The 17,484-nt window shown below is 38.8% G+C and overlaps 1 protein-coding gene across 1 annotated transcript in view; it reads right to left on the bottom strand.

The window, feature by feature from the left end:
• The window catches only part of LOC101971225 (testis expressed protein 56), a 31,016-nt gene that overhangs the window by 946 nt on the left and 12,586 nt on the right, over positions 1-17,484 (bottom strand). The gene's annotated exons all lie outside the window — the stretch shown is intronic.

The raw sequence follows: 17,484 nt of genomic DNA, 5'->3' as shown, positions 1-17,484 counted from the left end.
GTGATTAGCTCATGAGGGCTCTGACCTCACAGTGGATTATCCATTGATGGGTAGTTTGATGGCATTATTGGGAGGCGATGGAAACTCCACAAGGTGGAGCTTGGTTGAAGGAAGCAAGTCACTTGGGGCATGCCTAGAAAGGCAGGTATTGTCCTCAGCTCATTCCTGTCTCTTTGCTTCCTGAGTGCCATGAGATGAGCAACCTCCTCTGCCACATGCTCCCGTCACCTTGATATTCTTTATGCCTTGCTTCAAGCCCAGAAGCAGTGGAACCAGTCAACCTTAGACTGAAACCTCTGAAACAGTGACCCAAATAAATCTTTCCTTCTCTGTGTTGATTTTCTCAGGTACCCTGTCACAATGATGAAAAGCTAACTAACATACTTTCTGAGGTAAACTCCCAGTAAATACCAAATATGCAGACAAAAACCCAGAAAAAAGATAAAATATGTTTAAGCCTATGTAAACATTATACAATATATTCATTGTGATGAAACATGACATTATCCCATTAATATGTACAATTTTATGTTTTCATATACCAGTGAAAAAATTAAAAACCCAGGCAGAGTTCCAATACCACTATGACAGTATGTGTTAACTATTATCTGCCCGCTAATTACAACTAAACCTGGGAAAAATACGGAAAGTAACTACTTAGGGATACTGAAATTAAGCAAAAGTAGGTGGATTGTGAAAAGCATCAAAATACAGAAAAGCCACTGCATAGAGATGATCTTCCCAGATTGTAGGAAGTAAATAGTTGGCTGAGTTTTCTCCTGAGCATGAGAATGCTACATCCAAGGCAGAACCTCATTGTGAAGTGGAACTGTGGTAACCATGGTATGGCCAACTAAGCAGAAATTGAGGGAAACAAAAACAACTTTCTGGCCAAGAAAAGAACTCCTTGGGAGCTCAAGAGTGAAAGAAGAGAGTCATGGAGCAAAGAGAAGGAACTTCCCCCAGTTCTCTGTATGAACCAGTCCAAATCTTACGTTGAGGAATGAGACACGCAAATCAACAAAGCAAAAGCTTTGAGAACCAAACTGGGATTTGAATGACCACCCAGAGGAAATCAAGACCATTTGTCCAAAGCAAACCAAGTTGCTAAAACAAACACCCAGAAAGAGGAAACATGCCCACAAAAGACCTGGGAAGTCCTGGGCTAATCTTAAGGGCTCATGGTCCCATGAAGGTCTTGCAGTCTACAAAGACTGGAAGAGGGGATATTTTTTCAAGTGCCCAGTTTTTAATAAAATGTCATAAGGATTATAAAGAAGTAGGAAAGGGGCTGGGGATGTGGCTCAAGTGGTAGCGCGCTTGCCTGGCATGCGTGCGGCCTGGGTTCGATCCTCAGCACCACATACAAACAAAGATGTTGTGTCCGCCAAAAACTAAATAATAAATATTAAAAATTCTTTAAAAATAAAAAAAGAAGTAGGAAAAATAAACAAAATAATTATATAGATATTATCTTAAACAAGTATCAGGCATACTAGACTTTTAAAAGACTGATCAAACAACTGTCTTAACTATGCTCATAGATTAAAGGAAAATGCAGAGAATTAAGAAAACCAGGAAATCAATACATGGACAAAAAAGACAGAAATTGTAAAAAAAAAAAAAAATTGAAATTCTTGGCCTGAAAACATAACAACTGATACCACAGGGATTCATTATAGTTTATAAAAGCAAACTCAAGCAGAAGAAAGAACTAACTAAGTTGAAGACAGGTCATTTGAAATTCGAAAGGAAGGAAGAAAGGAAAAAGAGAACAGAGCTAAGGGACTTGTGGGACACTATTAAACAACCAATAAATGCTTAATGGGGGTCCCTGAATAAGGAGAGAAAGGAACAGAGAAACTATTTGATGACAAAATAATGATTGAAAACTTAACCAAATTTGAAGAAAGGCATGAATATACAAACCCAAAACCTAAGGAAACTCTGTGAATAACCCAGAGACTCACGCCAATAGACATAAGACCTGAGAAAGGATAGAAGCAAAGATCATGAAAGTAGCAAGAGAAAAGTAACTCATCATTCATGAGGCCTCAATAAAACTGTCATGGATTTTTATCAGCAAAAGGCTTGCTGGCCAAAAGCATCAGGATAGTATGCTTAAAATGCTGTTTAAAGGGGGAAAAACTGTCAACTGAGAATTTTATATCTTTGAACTGTCCTTCAAAGATGAGGGAGAAATTAAGATATTCCCAGACAAAAGCTGGGGCATTTAGTACCACTACAACTGCCCTATAAGAAACTAAAAAAAAGGAGATCCAAGATGGCAGAATAGAGGCGGTCATGTTCCTGGCTGCTCCGTGATGTGAAACCAAAAAAGCAGAAAGGCAGCTTCTCCAAAAGTGAGGTACTGGAAACCTTCAGGAACACTGTAAGTCCACAGGGTATAAATTCTACTGCCTCAGATCCATACTGTTCGATGGGTAGACACACAAAACAACATGAAAAGGCAAAGGAACAAATCACCCCAAACAAACCAAGATACTCCAATAACAGATTCCATTGACACCACAGTGGAGAAATGTCAGATAAGGAGTTTCGAATGTACATGGTTAAACTGATCTCTGTAACAAAGGATGATGTAAAACAGCAAATACAGCTAGAATAAGATCAATAAAGAAGTACAGAGTCTGAGGAGAAAAAAACCAAATTCTTGAAATGAAGGAAACAACAACAACAACAAAAAAAGACAGACTAAAAAATCAATAGAAAGCATCACCAGGAGACTAGACCACTTAGAAGACAAAACCTCGGGCAATGAAGACAAAATATATAATCTTGAAAACAAGAGTTGACTATGGAGAGAAGATGTTAAGAAACCATTAATAGAATTTCCAAGAATTATGGGATAACATGAGAAGACCAAATTTAAGATTTATTGAGGTAGATGAAGGCATGGAGATACACATGGGATGCATAATGAAATAATATCAGAAAATTTGCCAATTCTACAGAATGAAATGGAAAATCAAATGCAAGAGGCTTACAGGACCCCAAATGTGCATAATTACAACAGACCCACATCAAGGCACATAATAATGAAAATGACTGGCATACAGAATAAGGATAGAATTTTAAAGGCTACAAGAGAAAAATGTCAGATTACTTATAGGAGGAAACCAATACAGATCACAGCTGATTTCTCAACTCAGACCCTCAAAACTAAGAGGTCCTAGAATAATATACCAAGCTCTGAAAGAAAATGAATGCCAACCAAGAATCCTATATTCAAAAAATTAAGCTTTATATTTGAAAATGAAATAAAAATTTTCTGTGATAATCAAGAATTTAAAGGATTCGAAGCCAGAAGACTGCACTTAGAATATTCTCAAAAAAAAAAATATTCCATGAAGATGAAGTGGGGAAAAAAAGTGAAAACTAGCAAAGGGAGGAATTACACTAAAGGAATAGCCAATCAAAGGAGAAACTAATTCAAATTAAAAACTAAAAATAAGCCACAATGACCAGGAACACAAATCATATCTCAATAATAACCTTGACCATTGATTGAGTAAACTCATCAATCAAAAGACATATACTTAGGGCAAAGGGGAGGGAGGAGGCAAGGGGTAGGAATGATGGTGGAATGAGTTAGACATCATTACCCTAAGTAGATGAATGAAGACACGAATGGTGTGAAAATACCTGGTGTACAATCAGTGACTTGAAAAATTGTGCTCTATATGTGTAATATGAAATTAATTGCATTCTGCCATCATGTATAACAAATTAGAATAATAATTTAAAGAAAAGTTCCCCAAAGTTATTGCTCATGAAACCCTAAAAATGACAGAGCACTGCTGGTGAGTCCTAGTGTTCTGAGCTCACTATTTTTTACATGACTATATACCTATTAATTGTATACATCTTTCAGTCAGTATATGAATAATTTTTCTTCTTGATAATTAAAGCATCTAGTGTTAAATGTTTTATATTAATCCTTACAGTAACCACCCCATTTAGCACTGATTTTGCATTTTATAGATGAAGAAATTAAGGCTTATAAAGCTTATGTCACATACTAGCACAGGTGGAGCTGGGATTTAAGTTCACTTCTGGAATAGTATAATAAAAAAATGTGGGGAGGTTCTAAACAGACACTTCTCATAAGAAGATATACATTCAATCAACAAATATATGAAAAAATTCAACATCTCCAGTAATTAAAGAAATGCAAATCAAAACTACTCTAACATTTCATCTCATGCCAGAATGGCAGTTATCAAAAATACAGACAACAGTAAATGTTGGTGAGGATATGGGGGGAAAGGCACACTCATACGTTGCTGGTGGGACTGCAAATTAGTCCAACCAATCTGTAAAGCAGTATGGAGATTCCTTAGAAAACTTGGAATGGAGCCAACATTTGACCTGGCGATCTCACTCCTCAGTCTATACCCCAAAGACTTAAAATCAGCATACTACAGTAATACATCCACATCAATATTCATAGCAGCTCAATTCACAGTAGCTAAACTGTGGAAGCAACCTAGATGCCCTTCAACATATGAATGGATAAAGAAAGTGTAGCATATATACCAAATGGAATATTACTCAGCATTAAAAGAGAATAGAATCATGGCATATGCAGGTAAATGGGTGGAGTTGAAGAATCTCATGCTAGTTGAAGTAAGCCAATGCCCAAAATCCAAAGATCGAACGTTTTCTCTGATAAGTGGATGCTGATCCAAAATGAAGAGGGGGGAAATATGGGAAAAATGGAGGAACTTTGGGCAAAGAGGAGGGTGGGTGGATAGGGTGCATGAGGGCAGGAAAGATGGTGTAATGAGATGGATACCATTACCCTAGATACATGTAAGACTGCACAAAGGGTGTGACGCTACATCGTGTACAGTTAGAAAAATTAAAAGTTGTGCTGCAATTGTTAATAATGAATCAAAGTGCATTTTGCTGTCATACATACCTAATTAAAATAAATAATTTTTTAAAACAATATACACTGGAAGATTGGATTTAAAAAGAAGATTCAACAGGGGCTGGGGTTGTGGCTCAGTGATAAGAGTGCTCACCTCGCACGTGCAAACTGGGTTTGATCCTCAGCCCCACATATAAATACATAAAATAAAGGTAGTGTCCAACTACAGCTAAAAAATATTTTTTTAAAAAAAAGTCTCAACAATATGCTGTCTCCAATAGACTCACCTCATAGGCAAAGACTTCCACAGACTGAAGGTGAGAGGATGGGAAAACATAACTTACATGGATTGCATAAACAAGCAGGGGTTTCTCTCCTCATATCACTAAAGTAGACTTCAAGCCAAAGTTAATCAGAAGGGACAACGCCAGCCATTTCTTACTGCTTAAGGGAATTATACATCAACAAGACATAACAATCATAAATATATATGCCCCAAACAATGGAGCAGATGCATACATCAAACAAACTCTTCTCAACTTCAAGAATCAAATAAACCACAACACAATAATACTTAGTGACTTTGACACACCTCTAACACTACTGGATAGGTCTTCCAAACAAAAACTAAACAAAGAAACTATAGAACTCAATAATACAATTAATAATTTAGACTTAACAGACATATATAGTATATTTCACCCATCAATGAGCAAATACACTTTCTTTTCAGCAGCCAAGGATCCTTCTCTAAAATAAACCATATCTGATGCCATAAAGCAGCTCTTAACAAATACAAAAATAAAGAGATAATACCCTGCATCCTAGCAGATCATAATGGAATGAAATTAGAAATAAACAATAGAATTAAAAATAGAAGATACTCTAACACCTGGAGACTAAATAATATGCTATTGAATGACGAGTGGATAACAGAAGAAATCAGGAATGAAATTAAAAAATTCTTAGAGGTAAGTGAGTATAGTGATACAACATATCAAAATCTCTGGGATACCATGAAGGCCGTGCTAAGAGGAAAGATCATTGCATAGATCTCATTCATTAAAACAATAGAAAGTCTGCTGAGTGCGATGATGAGCACCTGTAATCCCAGAAGCTTTGGAGGCTGAGGCAGGAGGCTCACGATTTCAAAGCCAGCCTCAGCAAAAGCAAGATGCTCAGCAACTCAGTGAGACCCGTCTCTAAATAAAATACAAAATAGGGTTGGGGATGTGGTTCAGTGGCTGAGTGCCCCTGAGTTCAGTCCCAGGTACCGGAAACAAAACAAAATAATAAATCAATGAATAAAACATTGTATCTCAGCCCTAGAAAAAGAAGAAGTTAACACCAAAGCCAGTAGAAAGACAGAAAATAATTAAAATTAGAGCCAAAACCAAAGAAAATGAAACAAAAGAAACAATCCAAAAAACTGACAAAACAAAAAGTTGGTTCTTTGAAAAAAATAAATAAAATTGATAAACCCTTAGCCACACCTAATGAAGAGAAAGCCAAAAAGACTCAAATTACTAAAATTCATGATGAAAAAGGAAATATCAAGACAGAGACTACTGAAATACAAAAGATAATTAGAAACTATTTCAAAAATTTATACTACAATAAAATAGAAAATCTTGAAGACATCAACAAACTTCTCAAGACATGACCTACCCATCTGACCCAGGGGGCATACACAATATGAACAGGTCAATCTCAAGCAATAAAACATGCTGAAGTCTGGCTGGGCACAATTCAGGAGCCACTTGTCAAAAGAAATGAACTTTGGGGCTGGGGATGTGGCTCAAGCGGTAGCGCACTCGCCTGGCATGCGTGTGGCCCAGGTTCGATCCTCAGCACCACATACAAAGATGTGTCCGCTAAAAACTAAAAAATAAATATTAAAAAATTCTCTCTCTCTCTCTCTCTCTCTCTCTCTCTCTCTCTCTCTAAAAAAAAAATGAACTTTATTTTTAGAACACACACAGCAAACCACACAGCTCCTCAGGAAAAACCTTCAGAGCCCAACTGCCACCACTGGCTTCCCACAAGCCTCTCAACCTCCCCCACTCCTCCTGCTCTTGAGACTGATTGACTGGGTCGCGTGGGCGGAGCCAAAAAAGTCCCCCAATGAGCAGCTCCATGGTCTGAAAGGACGGGGAAACAGCCCAATAAGCATCACCGCAGATGAGCCAATCAGTTGGCAGCTAGAAGTTTGGTGGGGCCGCTGTAAGCCAATCATCAGCTGGCAGCTGGAAGTATGCTGGCAGCTGCAAGTTTGCTGGGGCCCCTTCGGCTGTGGCTCTCAACAGAAACAGAACATCATCAAAGGGCTACCAACTAAGGAAAGCCCAGGACCAGATAGATTCTCAGTCAGGTTCTACAAGACCTTCAAAGAAGAATTAACACCAATAGTTCTCAAATTATACCACAGGATAGAAAAGGAGGGAACCCTTCCAAACTCCATGAAGCTAGTATCACTCTAATACTTTAACCAAAGACACATCAAGGAAAGGAAACTTCAGACCAATATCACTGATGAACATAGATGATAAAATTCTCAATAAAATTATGGCAAATCGCATACAAAAACATTAAAAAGATAGTGTGCCGAGGTCCAGCCCCGGTGGGGGTGGGGGGAGTGGAGTTCCAGGGGTCCTGAAGGAGGAGTGGTGTCCTGAAGAAGAGTTGGGACAACAGATTGCTAGTTAGGAGCAACCTCTAGAAGAAATCTCTCTGGCCCTGGAGGGATCTTTATTTTTATACCTTTTTTACAGGTGTTTTTTCAGGTAGTTAATGGATAGCTTCAAAGCCAGAAACTTTTTTGATTTACATAATTTTCAAGAGTTACAATCTTTTCTGACCTATATTGATTACCTAAGATACTGAGTACATTGGTCAAAGTATTTTTCTGTAACCTTAGTCAATCGTGATTAAGCTTTTAGGTTTTCACCTCAATCACTAGGTGCTAGGTGATGCAACTAGATTACATGACTCCTGAGCTATTATTTGCGTCTAACTTTAAAGCATATCTATAATTATTTTATTAACCTTTAACCTTAAAGCATACTTATTATTATTGGTAAGCTTTCTTACTTCTAAACTAAAATCCCAGTAAAACACACTTAAAGTAGTGAAAGTCTATTATTTAAAAGCCTACTATTCTGAAGTGCCTCTAAAATATATGTTAATTTTACATTATTCTATTTTTAATTTCCAAGGTAATTTTCTTTTTTCATATGACCTATTCAACTACTTTCTTAAAGAACTTCCTTGATCCTTGGTCAAAGCACACCAATTCTCATGTCTTTGTAATCTTTAACTAAAGGGCAGGCTTCACACCTCAACCCATTTGTCATTTATATTAACTGTGTGTTTTCCATTTTCATCATAAGTTTCTGCGTAAAGCAAAGGAGGGTCTATTGGTTGGGGAATGTGTTTTTATTTTAGCCTCTTGTCCTTGAGGGGATACCATAAGCTACATACAGTGGTCCTTGTACTGTTGGCACAGCAATTGTTTTTCTGTACCTGGGCTGTTTTACAGGTTGTGGCTTTAGGACAGGGTTGAGGGGGTCTAGTATAAATTGTTATCCATGGGATAAATATTTCTTGTGGTTTAAGCTTGAGGAATAACACCATTGTTTGTATCCTGAGAGACATTGAAACACATCTTATGCCATGTCTCAACTATATCCTTAGTTTCATTCTGGGAATTTTCCTGCAATTTCAGGCAATATGTACTTTTATTATTGATTGATATATGCCCTATTATCCGTATCATGAGTATCACAAACAAAACATTTAACATTCCTAATGTTTCCGGTATCCAGATGGAGCGGCCCTGCCACAGCATCCTCCACACTGTGACCCTGTCAGACAGCAGGTGCAGGAACACCTTCACCAATAGTGCACCACAATTGCTCATTGATGGGTGAAATATACTATATATGTCTGTTAAGTCTAAATTATTAATTGTATTATTGAGTTCTATAGTTTCTTTGTTTAGTTTTTGTTTGGAAGACCTATCCAGTAGTGTTAGAGGTGTGTCAAAGTCACTAAGTATTATTGTGTTGTGGTTTATTTGATTCTTGAAGTTGAGAAGAGTTTGTTTGATGTATGCATCAAGTGGGGTTCATCCCAGGGATGCAAGTTTGGTTCAACATACAGAAATCTATTAATTTAATTAGTCACATCAATAGACTTAAAGACAAGAATCACATGATCTTCTCAATAGATGCAGAAAGCATTTGACAAAGTAGAGTACCACTTTTTGTTCAAAACACTGGAAACAATAGGGATAGTAGGAACATATCTCAATGTTGTAAAAAGCTACCTATACTAAACCCAAGGCCTACATCATTCTAAATGAAGAAAAATTGAAAGCATTCCATCTAAGAACTGGAACAAGATAAGGATGCCCTATTTCACCACTTTTATTAAACATCATCCTTGAAACTTGTAGGGATTCTGACTGTGGAAATATACAGGGAAGTGTTCCTCTGGTGAGCAAACTCCCAGGGAGTAACAGGCACCCTGTATCTCATGCTTAGGATGCTCTGGAGTTTCTCCTAGGATTTAGCAAGATAACTAATACATGTGCAATGTCTAGCTGCTATGGCAGTGCCCTGCACGAGGAGGCACTATGCTAAAGTCTTAGCCTTGACCTTGATCTCAGGCACATGGCTCCTGGGAATAAAGGAACTTGCTTGCCAGATAATTATGTTTCACCAAGCCCCAGTGCTCCTGGACCTGACCACCTAATGCCTAATGATAACTTCAGACAATTGATTTTCTTGAGAACTACACAAAGCTCCTAACACGAGACACTACAGCTATAGTATGTAACTGAGGAATAAGCTGCATAATGTTGCTAACTCTGGAACCTGCCTAATGACACAATGAACAATAACGTACTACTGATGCCAATGACTTAATATAACCTATTGCTATATAATAAAGTTGCCAGCTTTATTTATAGCAATAAATAAAGCTGGCAACTTGGCCATTCTACCATTCTGCCATCTTTCCTGCCTCTGCATCTTGTCTCTGTGTCTCTTTTTATTTTTCCTACAGAAACTCTAGCCAGAGCACAAGTAGAAGAAAGAAATTTAAAGAACACAAATAGGAAAAGAGCTGGGCATGGTGGTGCACCCCTGTGATCCCAGGGGCTTGGGAGTCTGAGACAGGAGAATCATGAGTTCAAAGCCAGCTTCAGCGACTCAGTGAGACCTGTCTCTAAATACAATGCAAAATAGGGCTGGAGATATGGCTCAGTGGTCAAGCACCCCTGAGTTCAATCCCCAGTACCAAACAAACAAACAAACAAAAATAGGAAAAGAACTCAAACTATCAACAAATGGTGCTGGCAAAACTGGAAACCCATATGTAGCAATATAAAATTAAACCCTATCTCTCACCCTGCACAAAACTTAACTCAAAGTGGATCAAAAACAGGCTAGAACAGAGACCCTGCACCAAAGAAGAAACAGTAGACCCAAATCTCTACCAGGTCGGCTTAGAAACTGACTTCCTTAACCAGACTCCTAAAGTGCAAGAAGTAAAATCAAGAATCAATAAATGGGATGGAATCAAACTAAAAATCTTTTTCACAGCAAAGGAAACAATAATGTGAAGAGAGACCCTACAGAATGGGAGAAAATATTTACACCATGCATCTCAGATAGAGCATTAATCTCCAGGATATATAAAGATCTCAAAAAAACAAATAATCCTATCAATAAATGGACTAGGGAATTGAACAGACACTTCTCAGAAGAAGATATACAATCCGTCAACAAAAATATAAAAAAAAATTCAACATAATTATAACATAGTCAAAAATAATTTAACCAAGGAGTCAAAGACTTGTACAATCTGGGCATGGTGGCACAGGCCTGTAATCCCAGTGACTCATTAGGCTGAGGCAGGAGGATTGTGAGATCAAAGCCAGCCTCAGCAATTTAGCAAGGCCCTAAGCAACTTAGTGAGACCTTGTAAAGTTCCCCTGGGTTCAATCCCTGGTACAAAAAAAAAAAAAAAAAAAAGTACAGTAAAAACTACAAAATATTGCTTAAAGAAACCACAGAAGACATAATAGAAAGTTATTCCATATTCATAGATCATAAGATGAATTGGTATAAAAAATGTAGTCTATACATAGAATGGAAAATATCACTCTTGAAAAAGAAGGAAATTCAGATTCATTCTGTGACATGGATGAACCTTGAAGACTGCCACAGTCTGTCTGGGCACAATTCAGGAGCGACTTGTCAAAAGAAACTAACTTTATTTTTAGAACTACAACCGCCAAACAAAACAGCTCCTCAGGAAAAAACCCTCAGAGCCCAACTGCCACCACCGGCTTCCACAAGCCTCTCACCCACACACCAGCCTCTCCACCTCCCACAATCCTCCTGCTCTTGAGGCCGATTGGCTGGGTTTCATGGGCGGAGCCAAAGAAGTCCCCCAGTGAGCAGCTCCGTGGAGGAGCCAATCAGCTAGATGTTGTTGGGGCCGCTGTGAGCCAATCATCAGCTGGCAGTCTGAAGGGCAGGGAAACAGCCCAATGAACATCACCGCAGAGGAGCCAATCAGCTAGATGTTGCTGGGGCCGCTGTGAGCCAATCATCAGCTGGCAGCTGGAAGTTTGCTGGGACCCTTTGGCTGTGGCTCTCAACAGAAGACATTATGTCAAGTGAAATAGGCACAAAAGGACAAATATGGTCCCACTTATTTAAATAGACATAATAGGCAAGTTCTTAGAATCAGAAAATGAAGCCAGAATTAGAAAGGCAGTTGGTATAAAGAGGTAAATCGAGTCAGATAAGATCAAGGAGGCCAATTTGAGTGAGTCGGGGAAATTGGAGACTGCCCCCTTTGGGGGTGAAATGTCTTCAGAGCCCTTCCTACACCCTATCAAGAATCTGCCCCTGAGCCAACCTGTTGCTAAGGTAACCTGTCGCAGGAATTGCCCCTCCCTACATTGAGTCGTGAAAGTTGTTAATTAATGATGGATGCTCCATCCTGCCCTTTCCCCTTCAGCCCACCTGTTTCCCACCCTTTTGGTCATCCCTGGCATTTCCTGGGCCTAGTCACAAATGCAGGGAGAAAGATAATGGGAAAGAGAACAGGAAAACAAAGGAAGCCTAGGACATATAAAAAGGCAGGACACCAGCTATGGCCCCCTTCTCCCTCCTGGGAGAAGTTATGTTACCCCTTTTTAAGTAAGCCCTGTTTTATATGCTTGCCTCAGCGTGCTTCCCTAATGTTAACCTTCAACATGTGAGGGAGCAGGACTCCTCACCCATAAGGCAGCATCCAGAGTGGAATAGCGATCACCAGGTGCTGTAGGAATATGGGAATGGAGTTGTTTGATGGGTACAGAGTTTCAGTTGGGGATAATACAAAATTCTGAAGATAGCTAGTGATGATGGGGACACAACAGTGTGAATGTACTTAATGACACGGAACTGTGCCCTTTAAAATGCCTTATATGGCAAATTTTGTGCTATATACATTTTATGTGGTTCACCAATAAATAAGCAAGATGAAGAATTAGTATTTTCAACACATTCAGAAAAAGCAATTGACAGGGTTAGGGATATGGCTCAGTTGTGGTAGAATGCACAAGACCCTGGGTTCTAATCCCCAGCACCACCAAAAAAAAAAAGAAAAAAGAAAAGAAAAAGCAACTGACAAAGTTCAACATCTATTCATGATAAAACTCAATCCACACTAGCAACAGTAGGGAACTTCCTCAAACTGATAGAGGAAATCTACATTGTATTGACTTGTTCTCTGCATGGGATTGAGAACAAATCAAGATGCCTGCTTTTATCACTTCTGTTCAACATTGTGCTGGAAATCCAAACCATTGAATAAGACAAAGAAAATAAAAGGAGTAAAGATTGGAAAGGAAGATGTAAAAACATCCTTTTATTTGCAGATTATATAATTACTTGCAGGGCTGAGGATGTGGCTCAACCGCTAGCACGCTCGCCAGGCATGCGTGCAGCCCGGGTTGGATCCTCAGCACCACATACAAACAAAGATGTTGTGTCCGCCGAGAACTAAAAAATAAATATTGAAATTCTCTCTCTCTCTCTCATATATATATATATATATATATATATATATATATATATATATATATATATATATATATTATATATATATATAATTACTTGCATAGAAAAGTCCCAGGGAGTCATATAATCCTGCAATCTCACTCGTGAGTATTTTTCCAAAAAAATTAAAATCAGGATCTCTCTTTTTTTTTTTTCAGAGAGAGAGGGGAGGGAGAGAGGGGGAGAGAGAGAGAGAGAGAGAGAGAGAGAGAGAGAGAGAGAGAGAGAGAGAGAGAAATTTTTAATATTTATATTTCAGTTATCGGCGGACACAACATCTTTGTTTGTATATGGTGATGAGGATCGAACCCGGGCCGCATGCATGCCAGGTGAGTGCTTTACCACTGAGCCACAACCCCAACCCCCAAAAATTAGGATCTCAAAGGGATACTAGCACACCTTTATTCATTGCTGCACAAGTCACAATAGACAAGATTTAGAAAAAAATATAAAAGTCCACTGGCAGGTGAATGGTTAAAGGAAGGAATACAATATACAGTCTTTAAAAAGATGGAATTGTGCATGTGTGACATGGACAAATCTTAAGGACATTATGCTAAGTGAAATGAGCCAGTCAGAAAGAGTACATGATTCCACTTATAAGAGGCATCTAAAATAGTCTAATTCATAGAATCAGAGTAGAATGGTGGTTATCAGGAGCTGGCAGAAGGATGAATTGGGAAATCAGTGGGCAACCAGTTCAGTCAAGCAAGGTGAATAAGCACAATACAGGAGATATACAACATTGTACCTGTTCATCAATAATAATGTACGATGCACCTAAAATTTGTCAAGAGGGTAGACCTCATGTTAATTGTCTTAGCACAATAACAGAAAAAGGACCTGGGTACAGTGGTGTACACCAGCAGCTTGGGAGGCTGAGGCAGGCGGATCACAAGTTCAAAGCCAGCCTCAGCAACCTAGTGAGACTCTAAGCAACTTAGCTAGACCCTGTTTCTGAATAAAATTTTAAAAACGGCTGGGAAGGTGAGTCAGAGGTTGAGTGCCTCTGGGTTCAATTCCTGGTACCCCAAAAGAAAAAGGAGCCCCCTCAAAAGATCTAAAAATAGCTACTAGAACTAATAAATTAATTTACAAGTTTGCAGTATACAATAGTAATAAAAATCAATTGTAAACAAACAATAAATGCTGGTGAGGCTGTGGGGATAAAGGACCACTTGTACATTGTTGGTGGGACTGTAGACTAGTACAACCACTCTGGAAAGTAATTTGGAAATTCTCAAAAAACTAGGGATGGAACTATCATATGACCTAGCTATCCCATTCCTACACATTTTCTTTTAAAGATCTAAAATTGGCATACTATAGAAATACATCCACTTCAGAATAATTCACAATAACTAAATTAAATTATGGAATCAAGCCAGATGCCTATAAATAGATGAATGGATGAAGAAATTGTTACACACACACACACACACACACACACACACACAAAATGGAGCTGTTAAAAAGAATAAAATTATGATCACTGACATGGTGGCACAGGCCTGTGATCCCAGTGGCTCGAGAGGCTGAGGCAGAAGGATCATGAGTTCAAAGCCAGCCTCAGCAAAAGCAAGGCACCAGGCAAATCAGTGAAACCCTGTCTCTAAATAAAATACAAAATAGGACTGGGGATGTGGCTCAGTGTGTAAGTGCCCGGAGTTCAATCCCCAATACCCCCCCCCCAAAAAAAAAGGAATGAAATTATGGCATTTGCTGGTAAATGGATAGAAATGGAGAATATTGTGCTAAGTGAATTTAATCAAACCCCAAAACCCAAAGGTCTAAAGTCTTCTCTCATATGTGGAAGCTAGAGCGAAATAAAGAAAAGGGGGAGAGAAGGATAAGATTACATAAAGAGCCAATTAAATATAAATTACTAGACAAGCTAAAGGAAATCTAGTAAAGAAAGGAGACAAGGGGCAGGAGGAGGGAGGGAAAGCGGAGATCCTGAACTGAAACCGATATCCATGCACGTATGAGTTTTTCACGATGAACACAGCCACATGTATAACCATGAAGCTCTAATAAAGATCTTATTTTTTTAATTTCCATGTTTAGTAGTGTTATAAGACAAAAAAACCTAGTAATAAATATATTAATAGATTCCAAGATGTCTACTTTGAAAAAAACTACAAACCTTTGTTTACAGCAATTAAAGACCTAAATGAATGGACAGATATATTCTATCCATGAATTGGAAGACTCTCATTAAGGGGACAATCTCCTCTATTGATCTACAGATTCAACTCAATTCCAACCAAATCCTAGGTAGACTTTATAGAAATTGACAGGCTGATTCCACATTTTTATGGAAACATGCAGGACCTAGAATATTATCAAAGCCAGTTTTTAAAGTACAAGATCAAAGTTGGATGACTTGCCCTACTTTATTTCAGGACTTACTATAAATAAACGTAAGATAGTTTGGTTTTGGCAAAGACATATAGATAAGTGGAGCAAAATAGGGTCCAGAAATATACTCAGATTGTGCACATTTTTTTTTTTTTACAAAATTGCCAAGGGAATTCAGTAGGGAAAGAAAAAAAACCTTTTCAAACTAACAGCAGTGAGTGAAAATAACAAACAAAATTTAAAAAGAGCAGCAAGTAACATTTTGAGTTTAACAATCAAAGTAAACTCAAAATGGCTAAGCAAATTTAAAATGATCGAAGTTCTGAAAGAAAATATAGGAAATCTTTTTGACCTTGGGCCTAGGTGAAGGATTCTCAGAAAATATACAAACTATAAAAGAAAATGAATTGGTGAGTTGGTCTTCAACAAATTTAACTGTTGTTCTTCAAAAGATACCATGAAAAAGGCAAGAGCAGCCGCCGTGAGGGAGAAAACTTTGGCAGTGATTCCATCAGACATAGGGTTTGTATTGAGAATACGTAAAGGACTCCTGCAACTCAGTCACAAGACATAGAAACTTCAAAATAAGTGGATTTGAACTAGCCATTTCACAAAAGCTATGAATGGCTGGTAGGAACATGACGTGTGACTCAACATTTTCAGGAGATGCTGATGTCTCATTTGAATGGGCAGGTGTGCAAAGTCTCAGGCATTAACCCAGGACCTGTTTCTAAATTCCAAAAACAATGGCACACTTCCTTGGTCAGCCAAATCACATCCATCCATTCATAAGACTACGTGCAAATTCCTTAGAAGGGGGGCTTCCCAGTACCAGAAGCATCCCTCTCCATACCTGCCTTAATTGCCTGTCACATGGTCACCCAAGGGCCATTTTCTTGCCTCTCCATGTAGAGTGGTTTGTAGTTTCTGCTCCAGGCTTTCTATCCCATCTCTGGAGACACCATTATTTTTTCAGGTCTTAGAGAATCCTTTATTGCTTGTAAATTTTGTTTCCCTAAAAATTATGACACAACAGGTGCCTTCGTGCACATCTACAATCCCAGAAACTTGGAGGATAAGGCAGGAGGATCTCGAGTTCAAAGCCAGCCCCAGCAACTTAGTGAGGCCCCAAGCAACTCAGCAAGACCCTGTCTCTAAATACAATATTAAAAAGGGCTGGGAATGTGGCCCAGTTGTTAAGTGCCACTGAGTTCAATTGTCAGTAACCAAAAAAAGTAAAACAAAAACCAAACAACAACAACAACAAAACTCTGACACTAAATTCTAGGGTTTTTTCTTTGGGTTGGGTTGTTTTTCCCCATTGTGTGTGACCCCTTTTTTCTCATTAGTGACTTCAGACTGAAAAACATTTTTTCAAGACTTACTTTCCCTACAAGCAGTTAGGCAGCTGGCATCTGGCAGATACCTGGTGATTGTCCTTGGAATAATGAAAATGGCAGGCTCTACCCATCACAGGAGAATGACTTTGTCCTCACCTCCTGATTTGGAAAGGTTCACTTACTCTCATTCCTGGCTGAACACTATCATCACCTGCCAGCATTCTAAAATTAGCAGGATCTGGCCTCCACTCCTCAGGTGATGGCTCAGGTGGTCTGGGATGGGCCCAGCAGGCACCGGGCAATTCCAATCTGCAGTGAGGCTTCAGAGCCGCTGGAAGGTTAATGGTGAGAATGGCTGCCTCCTCCCAGAGCTCTGTGTGCATCTCCCAAATCAGGTCAGTACCATCTCATCACAAAATTCTTATCCTGAGGCTTCTGCTTACTTTGCATCCCAGCATCATTCCCACAGACTGCAGCTGTTTCCAGGAGAACAAGGGAGGGGAAAGAAGAGGGAGGTGTGACAGCCGAGGATTGCCCTCTTCCCTCAGGAAATGCACAGTCCCAAATCCTCAGACTTCCCCCAGACAATTCTGCTTATGCTATTAATTGCCACCGTGAGCCCATTCTTAGATTGTGAAAAAAAAAAATCCTACTACTTAAGCCCCATTGGAATTCCAAATGCTGAATGTGTGGAATATGGTATCCAAGAGGATATGTCTCTATCTATGTACGTGTATGTACATAGAAACAGTCACCCACCATATGA

This window comes from Ictidomys tridecemlineatus, chromosome 8 (genome assembly GCF_052094955.1).
Source record: "Ictidomys tridecemlineatus isolate mIctTri1 chromosome 8, mIctTri1.hap1, whole genome shotgun sequence".
Lineage (NCBI taxonomy): Eukaryota > Metazoa > Chordata > Mammalia > Rodentia > Sciuridae > Ictidomys > Ictidomys tridecemlineatus.
This window is presented reverse-complemented; position numbering and strand designations above follow the sequence as displayed.